This window comes from Schistocerca gregaria, chromosome 7, assembly GCF_023897955.1.
Source record: "Schistocerca gregaria isolate iqSchGreg1 chromosome 7, iqSchGreg1.2, whole genome shotgun sequence".
In the NCBI taxonomy this organism is placed as follows: Eukaryota; Metazoa; Arthropoda; class Insecta; order Orthoptera; family Acrididae; genus Schistocerca; species Schistocerca gregaria.
Genome location: NC_064926.1, coordinates 508290797 through 508317453, shown reverse-complemented (window position 1 = coordinate 508317453; position 26657 = coordinate 508290797).

The following is a 26657-nucleotide window of genomic DNA, read 5'->3' as shown; positions in this document are numbered from 1 at the left end:
TAGTCATCTTACGATGACCGGTGATATATACAATTCAAATAAAAAGAAATAAATCATTTTATATTTGCTCATTTATTTTAACACTGATCACAGTTCTGTTAAAATTTTAGCATATTAAACTTGATTCATAACTAAACTGGTGCCTTATTTAGGATTGTGAAAATGTGAGTTTGTAATCTTGCGGAACACATCAAATATGGAGTCAAGATTGGGAGACTGCATACAACACTGCATACATAAAATAACACACGAAGAAAGTTGAAACATATGCAAGAGGAAATTAACCACAACTAACCGATTCAATTTTCACCCAAAGAAGTTACGTTCGTAGCGCAATCCTGTCCGTCATGAAATTACCACACACTGGTATACTAAATTCATACTAACTCTCTGTGGAATATTCCCGAAAAGAATAGCTGACGTCTACTTTGATGATTACACTACATGCTTCACGTGGTCAACTTGGTTTACACAAAGAGTGTAACTCCACAATAATTTTGATAATTAAAATAAATTACATCGAAACACAAATTACAAAAGAAAAACCTCGAACTGGTTACTGTCGTGTTACTATTAACCTGATGGGTCAAACAATTGTATAAACACGTGGTACTGGTTTCACAAAGTACACCCCACGTGGGTTGAAAATAAAGAAAACTTGCTATATTGAAAAATATTGTCAAGACGAGACGTTATAATCTCACGCACATTCGCATTTAAGAGTGATGATCTTAGAGTTACGGATCATCCACACATGGTTCCACTTTACTCGCAAAGTAGTGACAAAGCAACTACTGGAAGATATTTTGAACTTCAAACTCGAATTACACTGCGTTGCAATTTAAGATAACATTAGATATTTTAGAGCTAAACCTGAAATAAAGGTGATTAAATTTTCAGTTAGGCTGAACTTAAGAAATCCATTGTCCTACGGACTTAGCAGACACGCGCTTAGCCGGAGATCTTACCACTTCAGACGCTCCCCGCGGACAGAGTGTCTGAGCCCCTACCGAGGGTGCTTAACAGATACAAACGGAAGTGACCAGAGAGGCAGCTTCATATACCAACATAACAAGGAACGGACAGGACCATCCTAAGAAGAGAAACCTCTCTGCTTTTAGAAAGCGTAGCTACCTGTTTCGACGTTGGCCCTACTGTTCTTTAGCAGACAGGCTTGTCTGCTACCATCAAGCATGCAACTAGAAATACATTTGCTCATTCATCCTTTCACACAGTAAGGAAGGGGGATGACAGTATCTTATCATATGCAGTGCATAGAAGAAAGCGGATATAGGTTCCGTATGAGACTGTGTGACATGAATTAATATAAACTGTGTTTTAAAGTGCAGTAGTGTGACAGATCGTTCTTGATTATGTGTAAAAGTAACACGTTCCACTGCTCAGTCTCCTCCCAAATAGTCAGAAACACTACAGTAAATTTAGAAGTGGAATGTATGCCGTAAATGACAACAGTTCAAAAAAAAATAAAAAAAATGAAAGGAATCCAACAGAGACCTTTCAAGGCTCAGATTTGTCAGATAAGATTGACAGCGGAATATCGTACGCGCTATACCACTGATCGGCCTGTCTGTCGTGTCTGGATCTGCGTTTTACCCCAGCCCAACACGTCACGAAATGAGAACGGCCGCACGGGCTCCGCTGGCTGCGCGTTGTTGTCCTATCCCACAGTAATTGGTGACGGCAGTAACGTGACGGCGGCCGCGCTGTCCCGCGCCTCTGCGTCTGTTTGGTCACGCTAAACTGTAGAACGGAAAGCTAACACTGTTAACCTCAGTTGAACCCGCGGGCACCGTGACTGACGTCTTTAAGTCCTGACTGACTCTTCTCTGAGCCGGCGAATGAGCTCCACGCCTCTCGCGTCACATCACCGGAACCTGTCAGCGCACTCAGTGCGGATGACATCCTCTTGTAATGAAACGAGTTGTCCGTTAAAATATACATGTTAGCAAGTAATTGTTTCTTCCTGTACAGAATACGCCAAAATTCGGAGAAAAAGAGATGATAGGGAGGGTGGCGGAAGTTGTAGACGTCATCGGCTTGTTGACTGGTTTCATGCAGTCCAACACGATCACCTAATCTGTGCTACAGTCCTCATCTCGGAGCACCTTAAACACATAAATTCATCAAGTTTTTGATGAATCAATCTCTGTCTTCCCCTACACCTGTCACGCTCTACAGGTGCCTCAAGTACCATGGAAGTTATCCCTTGACACCTAGCGGATATCCTATCCCAGGGATTTTTTTTTCTTGATTGGGGGACTGCAACAGGATTTACTCAGCCCGTTGCGGCCAATTAAAGAGATTCTCGACCTATTAATAGTGGCTCCGGTCAAGAAAGCAGACAACGAGTGGAAGAGCCCCATGCTAACGCCATGCACTTCCATATCGCATCCAGATGACACTATGTCACAGGATGAAATGGTGCTCGGTCGGTGCCGTTTCTTTGCTTTTTTTAGCTATCATCCTGTCCCTTCTTCCCGTCAGCGTTTTCCAGGTCAACCGTTCCTCACCCGTTCTGCTGATACCTCGTTGTTTCTTGTCTTAAACCCACCTAAATCCCAATATCCTTCTGTAGCATCACTGTTCAAATGCTTCGATTCACTTATTTCCCAGTTTTCTCTTCGTTTATTGTTAGTTTCCACTCCATGCAGTGCCTCAGACGTACCTTCTCAAAAATTTCATGTTTCATTTATGCCCAATATCAGTAGACTTCTTTTAGGCCGATGTGGCCTTTTACCTGTCTGTGTTAGTCTGCTTCTTATATCGTCTTTGCTTCAACTGTCATGTGTTACTTTTCCTTCCATGGTAGCAGAATTTCTTTACTCAGTCACCTTCGTTGTCCCTAATTTCGATGACCCCTATTCTGCTATTCCTCATTACTTTCTTTTTCCTCGTTTTACTCTCAATCCGTACTTGTACTGCCGGCCGAGGTGGCCGAGCGGTTCTTGGCACTATAGTCTGGAACCACGCTACCGCTACGGTCGCAGGTTCGAATCTTGCCTCGGGCATGGCTGTGTATGATGTCCATAGGTTAGTTAGGTGTAAGTAGTTCTAAGTTCCAGGGGACTGATGACCTTAGAAGCTAAGTCCCATAGTGCTCAGAGCCATTTGAACCATACTTGTACTCATTGGAGAGTTCATTAAAATCAACAGACGCTGCAGTTCTTCCTCACACTCATTGTGAATGGCAGTACAATTATCAGATTTCATAACAGATATCCGTTCACCCTGAATTTTAATCCCACTTCTGTTTTATTTCTGTAATTATTTCTTCGATGTGCAGTTGGACAATAGTGGAGAATGACTGCATTCCTGAGCTACATACTTTTTAGTTCGAGATTTTCCATTCTTATTGTTCCCTCTCGGCTCTTGTAAATATTGTATATTACCGATATTTTCCTGTAGCTAATACCTATTTTGTCGCAATTTCAAATTTCTACCTTTTTAAGGCGATAAAACCTATGAAACTGGTCGATATAACTGAAGCCTTGCTTTCATAACCGAGCACGACATAACTGCCTTCCGGTTCCTCTAACTTTCCTAAAGTGAAACTGAACGTCACGTAACACTCGTTCCATTTTCTTTCCAATTCTTCTGCACATTACTCTTGTCAGAAGCTCACATGTATGAGGTGAGTTTTAGCATTCATCCACCCTTACTGTTTTCTGAATGGTGTGGATGATATTTTATCGTGTGTTAGTGTGTCTCCAGTCTCATACAGTGTACACACCAACTTGAATATCCGGTTGGTTGCTGCTTCCCGGAAAATTTTAAAAATTCCGATTCAGTGTTATCTATCCACTCCGCATTACTTGACCTTAAACTTCCAAAGCTCTGTTCAAAACCCATAAATGACGTCGTTTTGTATTTTACTAGTACAGGGTGCTATATCTTTGTCTTAGGACTGTGAAATCGATAGTATGATATCATCGCTGCCACAGGCTGTGCCGACCGCAGCGAACAGCAAAGGAACGCGGTCGCATGGGCGGATCCGCTGACTTCACACGGATATTACAATTCTCCCTCTAAAGGAGCACAAGCACCTCGGACAATGCTGTGACTCATAGACAAGTATCTGGGACTCAGTGCTCTGATATACGTGACTGTGATTTTCGATCTGTCTGGTTGTTTTTTCGGACAGATTACACGGCGGCAGAAAGAGCTCTTACAGTAAGTCTGTTCCCCTCGTACGCTGTCCTTTTATATCGAAATCACTACTTCATTTTGTTATTTAGCAGTTAGCTCACCTCTCCCTCTTGGATATTATTAGAGTACGTCACAATATAAATAGTTTTCCTTACAACATGCTATATTTCACACATCGGTATGGAAAAAAAAGAAACATGTGATGGCGACTGTTCATGAGAGATAAGAGTATCGTCAGTAGTGGCCTAGGGAAAGTGTGATAGACTCGCTGTTATTCTCTATATACATAAATGATATGGCGAACAGGAATGTGGTTGTTTGCTGATGATGTTGTGGTGTACGGTAAGACGTCGAAGTTAAGTGACTGTAGGAGGACACAAGATGACTTAGACAAATTTTCTAGTTGGTATGATCAATGGTAACTAGCTCTAAATCTAGAAAACTTAGGTTAATGCCAATGAGTGGGAAAAACAAACCCTTAATGTTCGGATACAGCATTAGTAGTGTCCTGCTGGACACAATCACGTCGTTTAAATATCTGGGCGTAACGTTGTGAAGCCATATGAAATAGAACGAGCATGTGACACCTGTGGTAGAGGCGGCCGACTTCGGTTTATTTAGAGAATTCCAGAAAAGTGTGGCTCATCTGTAAAGGAGAAAGCCCTCTAGATTTGTTACTGGTAGGTTCGAACAACACGCAAATGTTACGGACACGCTTCGGGAGCTCAAATGGGAATCCCCGGAGGGAAGGTGGTATTCTTTTCGAGAAGCACTACTGAGAAAATTCAGAGAAGCGGTGTTTGAAGCTGGTCGCAGAACGACTCTAGTGCCTCCAACACACAATGCACGCGAAGTCCACGAAGATACAATAAATATGCGCTCAAACGGAGGAATAAAGACTGTCATTTTTCCCTCGTTCTGTTTGGGAGTAGAACAGAAAAGGAATGACTAGTACAGACTGGTTTAGGGTACCGTCCGCCACGCGCCTTTGGTGGATTGCGGAGGATCTACGTAGATGTAGAACGTCATCTGGTCACTTTAGAATGCAAGACTCCGCAATTTTTCCTCGATTGTACAGAGAAGGGTCAAATGTGAGTGTGTGGGAAGAGGTTCAAATGGTTCAAATGGCTGTGAGCATTATGGGACTTCACTGCTGTGGTCATCAGTCCCCTAGAACTACTTAAACCTAACTAACCTAAGGACATCACACACATCCATGCCCGAGGCAGGATTCGAACCTGCGTCCGTAGCGGCTGCGCGGTTCCAGACTGTAGCGCCTTTAACCGCTCGGCCACTCTGGCCGGCCATGGGAAGAGGATGAGACAACCTTTCCAACGTGTGAAATGTCCTCGGTGGACTTGGTAGAATTTCGGTGTAATTTGGTGCCAATGTAACATCATTAACCCCTTCATCTCAAATGAATTCCTGACCTCTATTCGTATTCACCTAAGAGTTAGTTTTAAGAAATCTGCGTCGCAATTGGGGTAAGTGATCCTTTAACTCTTTTGCACAACCTATTTCGAAAAATTCGTAAAAGAACAGCGTGCTTAGGAAAAATAAATTCATGTATTAGATTTACAGAGGGTGTGGTCCTGTACTTAAAAATACTATTGAATGGGCTCCAGCTTGGTTAATGACTGTCCTAATGAATCCTTAAAGTATCAGGTTATGACGCCAGCCCAAGGACCTGTACTGCAGGATATTAGCGTATTTTGTGTTGTGTGAAGAGTAGTGCAATACGTCGCTTCTGCTACAATGGCAGTAAGTGTTACACCAGCCTCTATATACACTGACTAAAGTAATCTCAGCGCCAAGAAGAAGTTGTGTGACATAAACGAAAGTTGGTAGGGCTGTTTCTACACCTGAAAGATGGAGTCTATTCATATTTTGCACCAGTCGCATAAAAGTGGCGCTCGTGGCGCCGCTATAAGGGTGAAAATAAGGTTTCGTTGAAAGAGATGGTGTAACGGTTGTGAGTGTTAGTTACCTTTCAGATTGGACGTGGTGAGTTCGGATGCCTTTCAGGCGAAAAAAATGCCATTATCAACACCTCACTGAGTTCTGACGATGTAGGGTAATAAGGTCTTCGAGAAGCTGGATATTCTTCCTATTATACTACAGTGAGACATGGCAGAAATGGGTCACTGTAGATGATTTCTGGCAGCGGTGGTCACGGGACTGGACGGTGGCAAGAAGACAGTGCTCCTGATGGCCACGTGGCACTACCGAGAGGCAAGACCACCGTGTTCGACGTGTGGCTGTGCCGCATCGTATTGCATCTGCAGCAGTACCTCGAGCTGCAGGTCGTACCATAGTGACACAGCGAACTTCTACAAATCGCTTACGTAAGTGTGAGCTCCGAGCCAGACGCCCTGTAGCGTGCATTTCACTGGCCCCATACCACCGCTATTTGCGACCTCAGTGGTGTCGAGCGAGATCTCATTGGAGGACAGGGTGGAGGCCTGTTGTTTTCTGATAAAAGCTGCTTTCGCCTCTGTGACAGAGATGCCCATGTGTTGCTTAGATGGAGGGCAGGTGACCGCGTGCAACCAGTCTGTCTATATGCTAGACACCTGGAGTTATGGTCTGGGGTGTGATTTTGTATGACAGCAGGAGCACTCTCGTCTTCGTCCCATGCAAATCTGTACCTCAGTCTGATGATTCGACTTGTTGTTCTGCCATTCACGATCAACATTCCTAGGGTTGTTTTCCAAAAGGACAAAGCTCGCCCACATACCCCTGTTGTAATCCAACATGATCTACACAATGCCGACATGTTGCCTTGGCCTGTTCGATCACCAGACATGTGTTCAATCGAGCGCACATGGGACGTCATAGGACGACAACTCCAACGTCATTCACGAACACAAAAACCATCCCTGTATTGTCCGACCGTATGTAAGGAACCCACAAACTGACATTGGCACCTGTGCAGCACAACGCATGCACGTTTGCATGTTAGCACTGAACATACTGACGGTTTCATTGGTTATTAATATACCAGCATTTCACACTTACATTAACCTGTGATACTGCAATGTTAATCACTTAAATGTGTTACCTAGACAAACGTGTTCCTGAAATTTCATTAATCTACTTAGTTACTTTTTGGTGTTGCGATTTTATTTATTTATTTATTTATTTTTGTCGGTGTGTTTTCAATTCGCTGCTTGTTTAGTCTTCTCTCTCTGCCTCTTGCCTACCGAATGAGGTGCTGCAGTGCTAAATATCGCCTAGATTTCTCAAATAACAGGACACCATGTCCCTAAGAAAATTTTTTGTGCCGGGCAGATGTGGAACAAACATTGTCTCTGGAGTTTCGCGAGCAGATGCATTGAGTTCAGTAATTTCGATGTCCTTGTCGTTTAATTTAACGAATAGAACGGTGGTTTGCAAGGGACAGTGGTAAACAAGACCGTTGCTGAAGGTATGGTAGTATTAACCTGTAGTGTTAGAAACAAAAGCTGTAGAATTGTCAATTGTTAATAGTTAGAATTATGACCTACTAATGTATTCAGGTAGTAGGTTCACTTGTGTAATTATAATGGCTGAATAAGTAATTTTAAAAAAAGAACAAGACCGATCTGCAACTGGAATTTACAAACGCTGGTCTTTTCACGAGCCAGACGGACTATCGTTTTTAGGCACTTTTCCAGCTGGTTTAGGTTGTTTCTGGAATGGCTCCCAATCTCCACCCCGAAAAATATGATAGCACATACAGCAATATGTACACGATTCGCGGACAGGTTGCGCACGTGAATTCCGTCTCATAGAATGATTGTCGTCTATTGTGACTGAAACGGTATCAGGCGACGCTGTTAAAATACTATTGGCCGGCTGGTTTGGCAGAGCGGTTCTAGGCGCGACAGTCTGGAACCGCGCAACCGCTACGGTCGCAGGTCCGAATCCTGCATCGGGCATGGATGTGTGTGATGTCCTTAAGTTAGTTAGGTTTAAGTAGTTCTAAGTTCTAGGGGACTGATGACCTCAGAAGTTAAGTCCCATAGTGCTCAGAGCCATTTGAACCATAATATACTATTGGGCAAATAATAATAACATGACGGAATAAACGTTGGTATGAGGGACGCCTTCTACATTCTGTATATAAGGAAAGATTCATCTGAATGTTGTTTATTTATGGGAAGATAGTGTTACGTCTCCTGTAAGAAGGAGAATTGTGTCCGAATACGGCATCGGGACAATCTTCGCGTATCTGGACAGTGGTTAATCGCTTCTCGACTTTACTGCTTGCGTTGGCAGCATTGTCACGACTTTTCTGCTAATACGGAATCGAACTGTTCACGTCTATACTGTGTACAGTGCAGGATCTTTTCGTCCCCACGAAACTAGCGCACGAGAGGACAGACGTTTCTCGTTCTGCTGCGCACTATCGACGATCGGACAGCGTTGTTGAGTAGCTTCGGTCAATAAACGGGCTTCTTTCCAGCAAGATAAATATCCATACTACATCTGGGCGACGGCGCACTGTGAACACGAACACCATTGTTGCGGCTTTTCTCGACGCTGCAGCGGAGACAAGCTAGCCAATAATAGCGCACCCAAAGCCTCCACTGGACACTGCTGTGGTCCTTCCACACTATTTCCAGTTCTTCTTATTAGAATCACAATGAATGTGTCTGTAGCGGAGACTCCGAGGAGAAACAACGTTGCCATATTGCTATCGTCATCATTGTCCGGACCTTTCACCTGGACTCATGGTATTGGGTGCCATTCCAAGTCTCCATGTCGTCTTTAAACAAGATATACAATTCTACATGTTGCCCTTGCAGTTTTGACCCACTTAAATACAGATGAGCAGCCGGATTGTAGCTGTCGTTGCTGGCAGATTTGGGAGCTCTTTTTACTGATTTTTGTACTACGTACACCACCAAATCAAATACAAATTTAGTCATGTACTCACCGCTGCTCTGTGTAAATATAAAATTTCCGTTATTTGCTCATCCTGGTGTGCCTTATACAGAGTGTTTCAAAAATGACTGGTATATTTGAAACGGCAATACAAACTAAACGAGCAGCGATAGAAATACACCGTTTGTTGCAATATGCTTGGTACAACAGTACATTTTCAGGCAGACAAACTTTCGAAATTATAGTAGTTACAATTGTCAACAACAGATGGCGCTGCGGTCTGGAAAACTCTATAGTACGATATTTTCCACATATCCACCATGCGTAGCAATAATATGGCGTAGTCTCTGAATGAAATTACCCGAAACTTTTGACAACGTGTCTGGCGGAATGGTTCACATGCAGATGGGATGTACTGCTTCAGCTGTTCAATTCTTTCTGGATTCTGGCGGTACACCTGGTCTTTCAAGTGTCCCCACAGAAAAAAGTCACAGGGGTTCATGTCTGGCGAATAGGGAGGCCAATCCACGCCACCTCCTGTATGTTTCGGATAGCCCAAGGCAATCACACGATCATCGAAATATTCATTCAGGAAATTAAAGACGTCGGCCATGCGATGTGGCCGGGCACCATCTTGCATAAACAACGAAGTGTTCGCAGTGTCGTCTAAGGCAGTTTGCACCGCCACAAATTCACGAAGAATGTCCAGATAGCGTGATGCAGTAATCATTTCGGATCTGAAAAATGGGCCAATGATTCCTTTGGAAGAAATGTCGGCCCAGACCAGTACTTTTTGAGGATGCAGGGATGATGGGACTGCAACATGGGGCTTTTCGGTTCCCCATATGCGCCAGTTCTGTTTATTGACGAAGCCGTCCAGGTAAAAATAAGCTTCGCCAGTAAACCAAATGCTGCCCACATGCATATGGCCATCATCAATCCTGTGCACTATATCGTTAGCGAATGTCTCTCGTGCAGCAATGGTAGCAGCGCTGAGGGGTTGCCGCGCTTGAATTTTGTATGGATAGAGGTGTAAACTCTGGCGCATGAAACGATACGTGGACGTTGGCGTAATTTGGACCGCAGCTGCAACACGGCGAACGGAAGCCCGAGGCCGCTGTTGGATCACCTGCTGCACTAGCTGCGCGTTGCCCTCTGTGGTTGCCGTATGCGGTCGCCCTACCTTTCCAGCACGTTCATCCGTCACGTTCCCAGTCCGTTGAAAGTTTTCAAACAGATCCTTTATTGTATCGCTTTCGGTCCTTTGGTTACGTTAAACCTCCGTTGAAAACTTCGTCTTGTTGCAACAACACTGTGTTCTAGGCGGTGGAATCCGAAAACCAGAAAAATCCTCTGTTCTAAGGAATAAACCATGTTGTCCACAGCACACTTGCACGTTGTGAACAGCACACGCTTACAGCAGAAAGACGACGTACAGAATGGCGCACCCACAGACTGCGTTGTCTTCTATATCTTTCACATCACTTGCAGCGCCATCTGTTGTTGAAAATTGTAACTACTGTAATTTCGAAAGTTTGTCCGCCTGAAAATGTACTGTTGTCCCAAGCATATTGCAACAAACGGTGTATTTCTATCGCTGCTCGTTTAGTTTTTATTGCCGTTTCAAATATACCGGTCATTTTTGAAACACCCTGTACATACAATATAAAACTTTTCGTTATCTACTTTTTTGGTGGTTCAGTTCCAGTAGCCTGCAGTGTACGCACACTACGTCTGCCGAAAGTCAACTTAAGCTGCGATATAAAGTCTCAGAGGAGGCCCGACACCACGATGTCGATTTGAGATCGGGAGGCTTGAAATACACTGTCACTTGTTGTTCAAAAAATCTTTGTATTAGCACGCTTCGGGAGCAGGCCATCTGTAGAATGTCGTATTGCCTTCATGGGAAATACGGCCACATATGTAAACACTCTGAATGTCAATGTTCAACTGGTGGAGAATCTCCGTCACAAAGTCTGTCCACCTGGTACCTAGCCTTTGTAACAGCGACCCACCATCAGTTGAGAATTGATGGTAAAGATGTACTCACGTGATGCCATACTTGCGTGAAGACAATTATTTTGATGTTCTGTAGATGAATTGCGACAGAAACGTATCAATAAAATTTTTTTGAACAACCAGTTGAAAGACGTGCATCTGCCTTGCACTTCTTTCTCTTATTTACGATTTACGACATTGTAGTTTTATTATTTGGCCGAAGACTTCCGGCATAAGAAGTCAGTCTCATTCTACCAACGGCCTTGTCAAAGAGGACGGAGGAGCGAATAGAGGTTCAGGGCACTCTCTTGTCCTAGGGGTGAGAAATTGCCCCTAAAGGCAGAAGAATCAGCAATGATCAACGACATGACGATGCAGAAGGCAATGGAAACCACTGCATTAAAGACACGTAACGTGTATCCACCGGACATGTGGCCTGTAGTTGAAGAAGTGTCATGATGATCTCTCCATTGGCAAAAGATTCCGGAATAGTCCCCCATTCGGATTTCCAGGAGGGGACTGACAAGGGGGAGGTTACCATGAGAAAAAGATTGAATAATCAACGAACGGATAATGTTCTACGAGTCGGGGCGTGGCATGTCAGAAGCTTGTACGTGGTAGGGAAACTAGAAAATCTGAAAAGGGAAATGCAAAGGCTCAAACTAGATATAGTAGGGGTCAGTGAAGTGAAACGGAAGGAAGACAAGGATTTCTGGTCAGATGAGTATCGGGTAATATCAACAGCAACAGAAAATGGTATAACAGGTGCAGGATTCGTTATGAATAGGAAGGTAGGGCAGAGGGTGTGTTACTGTGAACAGTTCAGTGACCGGGTTGTTTAATCAGAATCGACAGCAGACCAAAACCGACATTGATAGTACAGGTATACATGCCGACGTCGCAAGCTGAAGATGAACAGATAGACAAAGTGTATGAGGATATTGAAAGGGTAATGCAGTATGTAAAGGGGAACGAAAATCTAATAGTCATGGGCGACTGAAATGCAGTTGTAGGGGAAGGAGTAGAAGAAAAGGTTACAGGAGAATATGGGCTTGGGACAAGGAATGAAAGAGGAGAAAGACTAATTGAGTTCTGTAACAAGTTTCAGCTAGTAATAGCGATACGGGAAGATTTCAATTAGATTACATCATGGTCAGACAGAGATTCCGAAATCAGATACTGGATTGTAAGGCGTACCCAGGAGCAGACATAGACCCAGATCACAATATAGTAGTGATGAAGAGTAGGCTGAAGTTCAAGACATTAGCCAGGAAGCATCAATACGCTAAGAAGTGGGATACGGAAGTTCTAAGGAATGACGAGATACGTTTGAAGTTCTCTAATGCTATAGATACAGCAATAAGGAATAGCGCAGTAGGCAACACAGTTGAAGAGGAATTGACGTCTCTAAAAAGGGCCATCACAGAAGTTGGGAAGGAAAACATAGGTACGAAGAAGGTAGCTGCGAAGAAACCATGGGTAACAGAAGAAATACTTCAGTTGATTGATGAAAGGAGGAAGTACAAACATGTTCAGGGAAAATTAGGAATACAGAAATACAAGTCGCTGAGGAATGAAATAAATAGGAAGTGCAGGAAGCTAAGACGAAATGGCTGCAGGAAAAATGTGAAGACATCGAAACAGATATGATTGTCGGAAGGACAGACTCAGCATACAGGAAAATCAAAACAACCTTTGGTGACATTAAAAGCAACGGTGGTAACATTAAGAGTGCAACGGGAATTCCACTGGTTAATGCAGAGGAGAGAGCAGATAGGTGGAAAGAATACATTGAAAGCCTCTATGAGGGTGAAGATTTGTCTGATGTAATAGAAGAGATAGGGGATCCAGTATTAGAATCGGAATTTAAAAGAGCTTTGGACGATTTACGGTCAAATAAGGCAAAAGGGATAGATAACATTCCATCAGAATTTTTAAAATCATTAGGGGAAGTGGCAACAAAACGACTATTCACGTTGGTGTGTAGAATATATGAGTCTGGCGACATACCATATGACTTTCGGAAAGCATCATCCACCCAATTCCGAAGACGGGAAGAGCTGACAAGTGCGAGAATTATCGCACAATCAGCTTAACAGCTCATCCACCGAAGCTGCTTACAAGAATAATATACAGAAGAATGGAAAAGAAAATTGAGAATGCGCTAGGTGACGATCAGTTTGGCTTTAGGAAAAGTAAAGGCACGAGAGAGGCAATTCTGACGTTACGGCTAATAATGGAAGCAAGGCTAAAGAAAAATCAAGACACGTTCATAGGATCTGTCGACCTGGAAAAAGCGTTCGACAATATAAAATGGTGCAAGCTGTTCGAGATACTGAAAAAAGTAGGGGTAAGCTACAGGGAGAGACGGGTCATATACAACATGTACAACAACCAAGAGGGAATAATAAGAGTGGACGATCAAGAACGAAGTGCTCGTATTAAGAAGGGAGTAAGACAAGGCTGTAGCCTTTCACCCCTACTCTTCAATCTGTACTGCGAGGAAGCAATGATGGAAATAAAAGAAAAGTTCAGCAGTGGAATTAAAATGCAAGGTGAAAGGATATCAATGATACGATTCGCTGAGGACATTGCTATCCTGAGTGAAAGTGAAGAAGAATTAAATGATCTGCTGAACGGAATGAACAGTCTAATGAGTACACAGTATGGCTTGAGAGTAAATCGGAGAAAGACGAAGGTAATGAAAAGTAGTAGAAATGAGAACAGCGAGAAACTTAACATCAGGATAGAAGTTAAGTTAGTGATGTTAAGGAATTCTGCTACCTAGTCAGTAAAATAAGCAATGACGGACGGAGCAAGGAGGACATCAATAGCAGACCCGCTATGGCAAAAAAGGCATTTCTGACTAAGAGAAGCCTACTAATATCAAATACCGGTCTTAATTTGAGGAAGAAATTTCTGAGGATGTACGTCTGGAGCACAGCAATGTATGGTAGTGAAACATGGACTGTGGGAATACCGGAACAGAAGAGATTCGAAGCATTTGAGATGTGGTGCTATAGACGAATGTTGAAAATTATGTGGACTGATAAGGTAAGGAATGACGAGGTTCTACGCAGAATCGGAGAGGAAAGGAATATGTGGAAAACACTGATAAGGAGAAGGGACAGGATGATAGGACATCTGATAAGACATGAGGGAATGACTTCCATGGTACTAGAGGGAGCTGTAGAGGGCAAAAAATGTAGGGGAAGACAGAGATTGGAATACGTCAAGCATATAATTGAGGACGTAGGTTGCAAGTGCTACTCTGAGATGAAGAGGTTAGCACAGGAAAGGAATTCGTGGCGGGCCGCATCAAACCAGTCAGTAGACTGATGACAAAAAAAAAAAAGTTTTATTATCATTACTAATACGGCAATAATGTGCCCGCTTTTCTGCTGATTTTTTTTCTCAGTACGACAGCATAATGAAAATGGAGAGAGGATTGGAGTAAGGTACTTTTATTTTATTTTCATGTTCAGTACATCAGCTAGCTATGTTGGCTTTCCTTTTCCCACGCTGACGTTTGAGCTTGGAAGCATGGGCTGGTAGACTGAATGACTTGGATAAGCTAAAGCAGTTCTTCTTCTAAGTAGTAGTACCAACCTAAAACTCAGTTTCTCCTGCACGTCTGGCTCTGTAAAGAGGTCTCCCTGACGACTTCCTGACTAAATTCTATCCAATCGCGAGACACTCAGCCAAGTCAGGAATGTCTGCTAGAACGGTAGCTAGTTCGGCGACAGATCCGTGACCCCTGATTGGCCGACGAAAATTGCGCTAATTCCCACCCCAATAAGGGCCGGCTCCGCTGGAGCAACGGCAGGGAAGCGGTTGGCAGTCGTGGAGAGGCGGTGGCGATATCCAGAAGAAGAGGGTTGCAAGCAGGTAAGCATGCGTGCTCTTGATAGATTCAGAAGTGGATTGAGTCACGAGTACATATTAAAGTCATAGGTGATCTTTAATTTCGGGAGGATTTGCGCCTCATTGCTTTAATTTTTTGCTCATTTTGTAGTTTTGTTCTTGGAGTTGGCGTCAGAGCCTGGTCGATTGCAGTATGCAAAATATACGTGGGACTCTCAGTTACCACGTTCGGAATAATTCAACCCGCTTCAGCGAATGTCTTTCCTTCTGCAATACTCTGTGATATTAGTGAACATTTCATAACGGCCTTTTGTGTGTTATGTTTTCCCTTCTTTGTTGCCACCGTGTGAACACGTGGCGAGTAGTTCTGAGGTACAGAACCAGAAGTAGCATGGCCAACATTTATTGTTATTCGTAAATCCAAGTGTTGTAGAATGAATTTTATTAGATTACAGACGCTGAAACCTTCCAGTCTCCTCTATATCTCTTTTGTTACGCAACCTTAACTTCTACAATAATCTATGAAACCTTCGCTTAGGATTTCTATCTCTTGCTTAATAATAACAAATGAAATCTTCCCTTAGAAATTAATTCTCTTTCTCAATACTGGATCACCATCTGACTGCTACATCGAACTGCGACATGCATATACTTACTCTGTTTTACTGTACTCTATTAGCTGCTGGTGGGCTGTCATAGTAAGTGGCCGTAGGTATTACCAAAGCTGACTTTATTCTTTAATAACAAAGCTGACGTTATTCCTTAATTTGACTCAAGTTACGTAATTCACAGTTAAACTTTTCTTGACAACAATAAAATTTTGCAAAGTTTTACGTTGATGGTTTTTGGAATGGATTATAATCAGTAACGCAATATTGCTGGCAAAAATTAATTACATTGTGAAAACGATTCTTCAAATATTTACTGTTGGTAATGAAACGATTTTACAAACGTTCAAATGGGACTTACTTTTTACAATAATCTTACAAACAGCGTTGCGCAAACATACCTTCAGCTTCAGTAGGACGAATTTAAAAAAAAACTGTAATATTGGTTCATCTTATGATGATAGTTTCCGTTTATAATCTCTTGTAAATCATAGCTGATGGCTGGCAGGGACATCGCTCCTCTCAGCCTCTCGCTTCAGACCTGCGACCGACTCGCTTCACTTCTCGCTCACTACTGACTTCTTGCAAACGCTAAAGTGCGGTCTCTCCCGCCAACAATGCTTTCTGGTGCAGACAATCCCTGCTACCATTACAAAATGTATCAATGAGCGGTCTTTCCCGCTCTTTTCTTAAAATGTGTCCACACCCGGTCTCTCCTGCCCTTTTTAAAATTATACCAATGTCCGGTCTCTCCCGCCAGCAATACTTTGGTGCAGACATTCCCTGCTACCACAATTATTTCCAAAATAACAGGTATAAATTATTCCTACTTAATCCTATTAATAAAATTTAAACATCTTTCTTAAATTGTGGTTTGAGAATAGACAGTAGAAATATACACGTCTTTCAACGGGAGGCCGCTTTAATAACGTGCATCCACAAGTAGTTCATATTTTACCTTTTCAATATATTTTACGTATTAGCTATTGGATCCCGTCTCTTACCTTTCACTAATTATTAGAATAAATTTTTATCTGGACGTTCAGCTACCACCTTCCCTTGTCCATTTCGAACACTATTGTTGTGGGTGAGTGTTGAATTTTGTCCTTATCTCTCTATGGTCCCCAGACTTGTATTACCATACATAGGTAGCAAAATATGTATACTCAATAACTATACTTCGTTTGTAGAAGTGTTATTTCGATTTATAATAAATTGTTGTGGCTTTAATCCGACTTTCAAAGGAAAGTGTAAATCCCTTTTATAGAGATATCAAGAGAATTGCAAGGCCCCCTACTGAAAATGCTCCTCTTAAGATGATAAAATTAATCGTAATTCCAATGAGTAGTTTTTGTTTGATCGTGGTGGATATTTTTTTTATGCAGTCAGATAGACGATCCTTGTGCCAGGCCCTAATCGTTTCTGATGCGCCGACGACTCTTGTATGGTGAGGTCTGTGTAAAATTCAACCCCAGTCCTTCCTTCTAGATAAGGGAAAGTCACACTGATAGGGCAGTTGTGAGCAAAATCCATGTTATGTGGTGGAATGGGAGGCCCTGCCATCCCCGATCCCTTTTAATGGGCAAGGCACCTCTTTCACAGTAACTAGTTGCTTTCAAGCGCTCGTTTATCAGTGTCATGAGAAGTGCTCTCAATTTTGTCGGGTATTATCTCCACATGTCACAATCTTCTCGCAGAACTTGCTTAGTTAGAGACTCGGAACTGACCCTAACGTCACGGAAGCGGGTGGCGGTAAGGGGCTCGGGCTGACGTTCGCAGAGACACAGCGCTTTGACCCCTTCGTGACGACGAGGGGCAGAAGTCAGAGATATGACGAGTGAAATATTGCGGCCGATGCACCCCGGGATACTTTCGCGATAAAATTCAGCAGGAAGACTTTTTCACGTGCTGGGGCGACATTTGTAAGGATGACGTCGGCAGTGGGGGCCAAGTGGGGGTGGTTGCGCGCGTGGGGTGAGGCCCAAGTGTTGAGGGAGTTGCGGCCGCCGTTATTTACGGCGGTGAATATCTCTGGCCGGCAGGGGACGCGGCTCGGAAAGCCTCGCACGACGTAAATCAAGGCTCGAGCGAGATATTTTACGTTATCGCCGACTCCATAAATCTGCCGGCACGGGCAGAGTCCGAGAGCGGCGGCCGAGCTGCGGTGTCCCCGACAACCTCGTGACCCGCTGTAAGCCCTCTCTCCCGACGCAGCCCTTAACGTATTCCACAAGTCGCTGATACAGTCCAGATGGACAGGCGACGCCTAAGCGCTACGTCAGTCATTAATTGAAAGCAAGTTAGCAGCATCTGTCGAATCGTCTCGAGAGTACAAACATCGAGCTAGACTTACGAGTACACGAGGAGAACCTCGTAATACTTAACACCCCTACTGTTTCGCGAACAGTTTAAGATATCTAAATGAGGTCCCCTCGGCCAACGATATTATCGAGTGAGACAAGTTACTATGTAGGACGACTGTCACTCTTAATTCTTGTGTGAACCGAAGTAATGAACCTTTTTTTTTTTTTTTTTGTGGAACGATATACACTTTTCTGCAGAACTTGAGGACGAGATACATAAAGGAACCCGCGCGACCGCTACCGCTACGGTCGGAGGTTCGAATCCTGCCTCGGGCATGGATGTGTGTGATGTCCTTAGGTTAGTTAGGTTTAAGTAGTTCTACGTTCTAGGGGACTAATGACCTCCGAAGTTGAGTTCCATTGTGCTCAGAGCCATTAGAACCTTTTTTTTTTGTATTTCCGTAGTTCGAGTAACGAAGTCTTTTGTGAGGTAAGTGATTCATGAGAAGTATAGTTTATTGTTAGTCAGGGCCATTCTTTTGTAGGAATTATTGAAACTCCGACTGCGTTGCTCTAAAAATATTGTGAATCAGTTAAGTGATGATCAGCATAAGTAAAGAGAAAACTGACTGAGTACGTTGAGTTTTGCTCAACTGATTGAAAATCAAATAACGGAACAATTTTACCAGCATAGTCATTCTTAATTTTTCAAAGGAGATATTTCAACAAGTCGTAGCACATCCAAATACACCAACGACAGCCCAGCGGTCACCAACCGCACTGGGACGCTCTGCCATGAAAACTCCTCATTAACCTTGTGCCCAGCAGGCGAGCACTTTGCTGAGCATGCGTTGCCGTCCATCGAGATCATACATATTATTATGAACCATGTTCTGCCTTTTAAAAAGTCCAAGGCACAATCATCAATCGCAGTGACTTTAGTGTAATTATTGTCCTGGAATTAATCGTCATTTCTGTTCATCTCCTTGCTTATTTCTTTCTGTTATCTACTGTACTATACTGAACAAGTTCTTCTTATAGATGGTCCACGTTCCATCGAGCCATATTACTTGGTAGTGGAAAATCATGCCAGAATTGCTAAATTGATATCGACTTTAAGTTTCACGAACTAGTGCACTATTAACAATATTCGGAAGATCTCGAGGCACCAATGAAGTTATATAATGTGTAAATGCCAACTGTTTACAACATGCCGCAATGGCTTAGGAGAATAATTTAATGCAAAACACTCTGGTCTGTCTAGACGAGAAACAGCCTCAAGTTAGCCTGCAAAATCCATAAACCCATCTCAGTTATAGCGCATACGCTCCGGCCGACTCTTTTAGTACCCTCTCGCCCTTTACACTGAGATTACAAAAGTCATGGAATAGCGATATGCACATTTATGGATGCCCGTAGTATCACATACACAAGATGTAAAAGAGCTCTGCACTGAACGAGCTGTCATTTTGTAAGGTGTCAGGCAAATCCAACACTTTCAATGAAAACCCTGACATGATAAGCAAATCCAGTAGTATGTCACATTGCTCCGAATAAATCGTGACATTTAATTAACCAAAGTAATACGAGTAACGAGTATGCAAATGCAATACCACAGACAACACAAGAATGCCTAAATGCATGTCATACCTTCCCACCGTGAGACAGGCGCAGTTCCGAGGGGAGAAACGAGAACAGAAGCCGAGAGCAGAACCGTGTTAAGCTGAAGGCCCTACGATAAGGGACGGACACCCACATCGCCAGCTAACCGCTGGGTCCACCCCCCAGCCCATGTTAAAAGCTAGAGCCCTCCAGAAAAACAGTATAGATCTTACGATAACACAAAAAGGGGCCACACCACCCGCAAATCTTAACGTGAGACTTTTTCACGTCTCTGTTACGTTAGGACCACCCCCCAGCCCATGTTAAAAGATAGAGCCCTCCAGAAGAACAGTATAGATCTTACGATAAAGCTAAAAGGACCACAGCAGCTGCAAGTTTTAGCATGAGACTTTTTCGCGTCTCTGTTACGTTGCAAACTTTAAAAACATTGCCCCACCACGAAAAGTATAACGTTTCTCATTGGATAGACAGAATTTTTGTAGGCGGAGCTTAAGGTTAACTTTGAGACCCTGATTGGTCAGATGAAAACACAGCCAGATAGTTTTTTTAAACCAACTTCGGTTTAGTTGTAGTAAGGAGAAGTTAGGAGAGAGTTGCTTGCGAGACGGCGAGGTGAGCGGAGCTGTGCTGCAAGCCGCCCCCTGAGGAACACCGACAAGGTAATGAACGCACGCGATGCTGCATAACAGAGCATAAAGCTTCACTCAGAACTGCAGAAGTCTCATCTGTTACACCCCCTTTTTGCGTAATACTAGTGTCGATCGTCAATTAAAGCTCATGGTGGTCACATTTGCCACTTGAAGTAAAAATCTGAAACGCGATGATTTTTCTGTTATATAGTTGTTGAGAAGCCACATTAGCCACTGTAATTTACGACAAGTTAGATAAGTAATTAGAGATAATTGAGGGTCTCTGTAGACCATTTTGACAGTTTTCTCTTTAATGAAACTTAATTTAAACCTAGATTATAGATGTGATATGGCATAGGTCATCCTTCGATCCATTATAGAACTTGGAAACCCATTCAGGGAATATTCGTTCACATTTTTCTTGAACGCAGTTGGTTTTTACCATCCTGTATTAAAACATTTCCTTTTACCAATAGTGCAATTTATAAACAATGTTTTATGAGTAGAATAAAACTTCCAATGGTAAATTTAACTGCTTAGTTACTGTTGGGTATCGTTCTGGTCTTCGTGCAAGTGTTTGTCAGGTTGTGTGTGTAGTTGGTGTGACTTCCTTGGATAAGTTATTAAAATGTTGTTGCCATACTGGCTCTGAGAGGTCGGTCGTCTTATCGGGAGACGTGTAATTGGTTCTCTGAGCGGTTTTGCCCCCCTTCAATTACCATCTTGTGGGACTTGTGTCCGAGCCAGTATTTCCGATGTCCTGCGTCTGCAAGTGACTTGGAGGAGCAGCAGCTGTGCAGTCGCGGACGGACCAGCAGGCAGTCGTTCGGGTGGTACGGAAGGGAAGACATCTCCGTGCGATGCAGCCGGATGGGTCCGCTGCCGGGCCCAGCGCACTGTCGGAGCGTGTGTGGAGCTGCTCGATCGCTACGAGCTTCGTGGTTCACCGACTCAGTACGTCAAAGTAGAGTAGTAGTTTCAGCTACACAAGCCACGTCCATTCAGGTTGTGTGCTTAACTTTAGTGTGTTCGAGTTCTCATGTACCGATTGGTGGCAAGCAAATCGTTGTGTCTGTCCGTCCGTGGCTGTCCTCTGGTTGGGTTCCGACGGATCAAGTGTAGTTGGGCTCACCACCTGTCTCACCTAAGCGAACGAGGGTAGACCGACCTCCCTGGAGGCTTTCTGAGTGCCACCGGTGTTTAATTATCTGTTGTCATTTATTTTTAATTATGTTTATGGTTGTATTGTTTTCTTAAAATTTTGCAACATTAATTTCTAAATTTATCTTTCAGGCTTAAACACTGCTGCCTTCGACCTTTAAAGATTATGGTAGTGTATTTTATAATTTTGGAATTTAATTGTGGCCCTCAGCCATTTGTGTTGCACTTTCCGTATGTTTTTTTTTTTTGAATTACTTTATTGCTATCTTAGCTGGATTTTATCTTGTTAAGATTTCTTGTTGGAGGCCTTCAGCCGTGAAAGAGTTGCATTCGGTAAAGCTTCAACTAAGTGCCACTTTTATTGTAAAGGTTAGCAAATTACAATAAGTTCCAATTAGGAGCAGAAACTGACCTCAACCCTTGGCCCTTTCCACAATCCTATTACCTGTTCTTCCCAACGGGTTTAGTGGTCGTCTCAGTTCCATTCACTTACGGTACTCGCATTTGCAAACATTAATGCACATTTTACACTTCGCTTTCAGGTTCTCAGTCAGCACTGCTAGTTATTATCTCGGGTGCGTTTTTCAGACAGTGTCAGCTGAACGTTAACAATGATACACAGCATTATGCATAGTTTTCCTGATAAAGAGTTTCCAACGTTCATGGGTGCAGTGAACGCAATGAAAGAACGGCACAATGCCGCTGTACCGAGCTTTTTTTCACATCTGCGACAGCCACAGCACAACACTTCAGCAGCTCTACAGAGGCGTCTGGGGTAAACTGGATCCTTCTCCGTAACGGCGGAAGTTGCTGACAGTGCAATGTACGCTAAGAAATCTGGTCTGAAACAAAATATATTAGACGCTACAGGCGAAAATCGTACGACACAATACCTAATTCGTGCATGTATAATTCACCTTCTTACTATTATCTACTATGCTGTTTCATAGCTATTAATAATTGACAAGCATGAATTTTTATTGCTATATTGGGCTTGGAATCTGCACTGGATTAGGAGAAATTATTTTATACTGTTTACTCTGGTTTAGTATATCAATCTGATGCACTTTTTTTTCCAAAAAGTAAAAGACGCAATGAAAATTAATTTCTTATCATTTTTTATAACACTTTTATTTCAGTACTAGCTTTGTACACGCAGGTTCGCCCTTGTCCCATGTATTGTACTTATCTCCTCCTCGCCCTCGCCCAGTGCATCTCCTTCTCTTACCTGTCTCCTGACATCTCCTTCTCCCCTTTCTGTCCTTCTCCTCCTCTCCCCTGCGTCTGTACATCTCCTCCTCTTTCCTCTCTGCCTGCATCTCTCTCACAACTGTCTGTTCATCTGATCTCCGCTTCCCTTCTCTCAGTACATCTCCTCACCCCCCTCTCTATTTCCTCCTCTGCCCTCTCTCCACCCGCAACCTCCTTCCCTCTCTCTACCCACCTTTTCCTTCCCCACTCTGTATGTATCTCCTTCCCCCCCCCCCCCCCCCTTTGTCCATCGCCTCCTCCCCCTCCCACCTCTCACCTAACTCCTTCTCCTGTTCCTTTCCGTCCTTCTCCTCCTCTACCCTCTGTCTGTTCTTCTCCTCCTTTTCCATGTCTGTTTCTGACCCTTCCTCTCCCTCTCTCTGTCCCTCTCTTTGTCCGTTTCCTCTTCTTACCTCTGTTCATCTGCTCTCTACCCCACCCCCGCACTTCCTGCACGTCTCCTCCTCCGTCCTCACTATGTCCATCTCCCCTTACCCATCTGGCCTGTATGCATGTATACCCCCTAAAACATACTATGATACTATCTGCACAACACATGGATCACGCAGCGCACCCTAGATGGTAGCCGTTAATAAACTGAACACGCTAACCCCACCCCTGCTGAACAGATTGTCAAGAAAGTGATTTAATATTGCATTGTCATTCATTCTTAGTTCTATTGAAAATTTTCTTATCTATTGCTCATTCGATAGTCAATTTATAATGAGCTGCAAAATTTGTACGAAACCGACAAACAATGGTGCGGCCGAATGGATACGGGTTAAAATGTGTTGTATTCGTAATGAAGTTGGCGATTTACTTCAATGAGAAAAAATTATCTACATCTACACACATACTCAACATGCCACTGCAGAGAGCTGGTGAAGGGTAATTCGTACCAATACTACCGATTTCTACACTTCTCCACTTGCGATTTAAGAGAGGTAAAAATTACTCCCTGGACGCATATATCAGCACCCTAATCTCCTACGATTTTAGCGGTGTCCTTATGCAGGCAGAAGAGCTGCAGCACAGTTTGTCTCGGACACAGAATCTTTACATTGTCCCAACAGACTTTCCCGAGAACTTCGATGCTTATTTGAGTTAGTTGAGTGTCTTAGTTACATTCCCGTATTGATTGTAGCGACCCGTTACGATCCTAGAACAGTACCTCCATGTTTCCTATTAAACCTACATGCAGAGTACTCCAAACGGTGAAACACTACTCAAATTTGGCTGCACCACTGCTTTGTCTTTTATAGACGCAATACACTCTAGCAGAACGATTCCAGCGCATCTATTCTTTTCTCTCGGCTACCATACAACTGATGATGATGATGACGATGGTGATGATAATACTTTTTTATTATTGTTGAAGATGGCCGGCCGCGGTGGTCTCGCGGTTCTAGGCGCTCAGTCCGGAGCCGCGCGACCTCTACGGTCGCAGGTTCGAATCCTGCCTCGGGCATGGATGTGTGTGATGTCCTTAGGTTAGTTAGGTTTAAGTAGTTCTAAGTTCTAGGGGACTGATGACCACAGATGTTAAGTCCCATAATGCTCAGAGCCATTATTGTTGAAGATGGAGACTGGTTTTCGCAGCTGTTTCTAGCAGGAGAAGTAATTTCGTCCAGAAGGACTACATGAATCCAGATCATTTAATCAAGACGTTTTACTTACAGATGATGTACCTTGTGTATAGGTAAAAATGTAACTGATCACAACGGACGCAGTTTCGGAGTTCTTTTTCGTGTTGGAGAACTCCTCGAAATAAAATGTCGGTAGTCTCCGAATCTAGAATCACGCTGAAACCTTTGGCAATCAGATGTAATGGTCTGAGTGTAAATTTACGTGCCATCGTACGAAGTAAAGTGAAGTACAGAGGAGGTGGTGTTAAGGTATCGGGGTGCTTCTCGCGGTTAGGATGAGGTCTTCTTTTACTCTTAAGAAAACGCTGAATGCGAAAGGAGTTCTGTGTATTCCGTAGTATATTATTGTTATGTAGTATTCTGCCTAGTGGCAGGTCCATGTCTTCATACGGAGAATTTCTGATTCCAGTGTTCCGTGTCTTCAGCTTCTTCCTTCAGTCTGTTGTATCTCCTTCCATCTTTCATGTCGTCCAGATGTTGAATTCTTCTTCTTTCTCGACCTGCATTTCCTCTGAGTTTCCCTTCGATGACATCATGTATGAGTCCCTCGTGTCTAAGTACATGTCCAATCCAGTTGGCCTTTCTATGAAGAATTGTGCGCAGAATACTTCTCTTCTGTCCTATTCTTCGCAGTACATCGTCATTTTTTATGCGATCTGTCCACTTGATCTTTTCCATTCTCCTCCATCACCACATTTCAAAGCTCTCTAAGTATGTTTTTCTCCTTCTTTCTCATGGTCCATGTCTCTGCTCCATCCATTGCAATGCTCCAAATGTAGCACTTTATCAGTTTTTTTCCCTCAATGCCAAACTCAACTTGCTGGTCAGCAGAGTCCTCTTCTTGTAGAAAGCAGCTTTGGCCGCGGCGATTCTTGCTCGGATTTCGTTGGTTGCAGTGGCCATCCTTTGTGACAAAACTTCCCAGGTACTTGAACTGATTCACATTTTCCAGTTCCCGACTGTCAACAGTTATCTTCAAGTGTTTCTCACGTTCCGATATGCTCATCACTTTTGATTTTTCGATGTTGATTCCCATGCCGTATTTTCTTCCTGTTTCCACCAAATTGTTCATCATGTGTTACAAATGGTTCAAATGGCTATGAGCACTATGGGACTTAACATCTGTGGTCATCAATCCGCTAGAACTTAGAACTACTTAAGCCTAACTAACCTAAGGACGTCACACACATCCATGCCCGAGGCAGGATTCGAACTGGCGACCGTAGCACTCACGCGGTTCCGGACTGAGCACCTTAACCGCGAGACCACCGCGGCCGGCTAATGTGTTACAGCTGTCTCTGATTTTTTGCGAGCACTACCAGGTCGTCTGCATACTTGATGGTGTTGATGAGACGTCCTCCTACTTTGAAGTTTCCGCATCCTTTTAGCGCTTCTCCCACCAGCATTTCTCCATACAGGTTGAAGAGACTTGGCGACAGACAACATCCTTGTTTGACCCCCCTTCCTATTTCCACACTGTTAGTTTCTCCATAGCTCAGCCGTACCTTTACCCTCTGTCCCAGGTACAAGTTCCTTGTAAGTCTCCGATCTCTCCAGTTGATTCCTATTTCCTTAGGGATGTTCATCAACATATTCCAATTGACTCTGTCGATGACCTTCTGGCAGTCTATAAAACAAGCGCAAACTTCTTCGTTAACTGCCAAAACTCTCTCTGATAATATCCTCATCATGCCAATGGCGTCTCTGGTCCCTTTTCCTTTCCTACAGCCAAACTGGTCTTCTTCCATCACTTCTTCAATTTTGTTCAATGATCTTTGCCATATGCGATAACAGACTAATTTTTCTATGATCACTACACTTCTTGGCTCGCTTTTTCTTCTCAAGAGTAACCATTGTGACGTCCAAAAAGTCTTCAGGCCATTCTCCAGTTTCAAAGATTTTGTTTATGAGTTGTGTCAGAACTTTCAAACCTTCATTTCCGATTTCTTTAAGCAAATCCACTGGTATGTCATCATCCCCTGTAGCTTTCCTACTCCTCATGTCCTTTATCGCCTTCTCTGCTTCCCTTGTCATCGTACTATAGATGACCATTTTAGAGATGACGGTTGCGTAGCCATGACAATAGTCCCTGTCATAGAGCAACATTTGTGAGGCAATTATTTGTGTATAATAATATTCCTGAAATGGACTGGCTTACCCAGAGTCCCATCCAGAACTCAATGCAGTACTTTTGGAATGAATCAGAACGTCGACCTCGCTCCAAAACTCGGGGTCCAACATCGCTATCTTCACTGGCGTCGCCTCTTACGGAAGAAAGGACTGCCATTTCTCCACATACATTCACACTCCTCACTGGAAGAGTCCTCAGCAGAGCCAAGGACGTCATAAAGGCGAAGGATGGACGCCACCCATGTTAATGACCACTAACAGGTGTCCGTATACTTTTGATCACTTAGTGTATATCGGAGTAAGTAGCGTGTTTCCTGACATTTGTTCGCATGCAAGCTACTGAGATATCAACAATAAACTCTTCGTTTGATCTTGTCTATCTCTTCTATTAATCCTACTTACTCATGG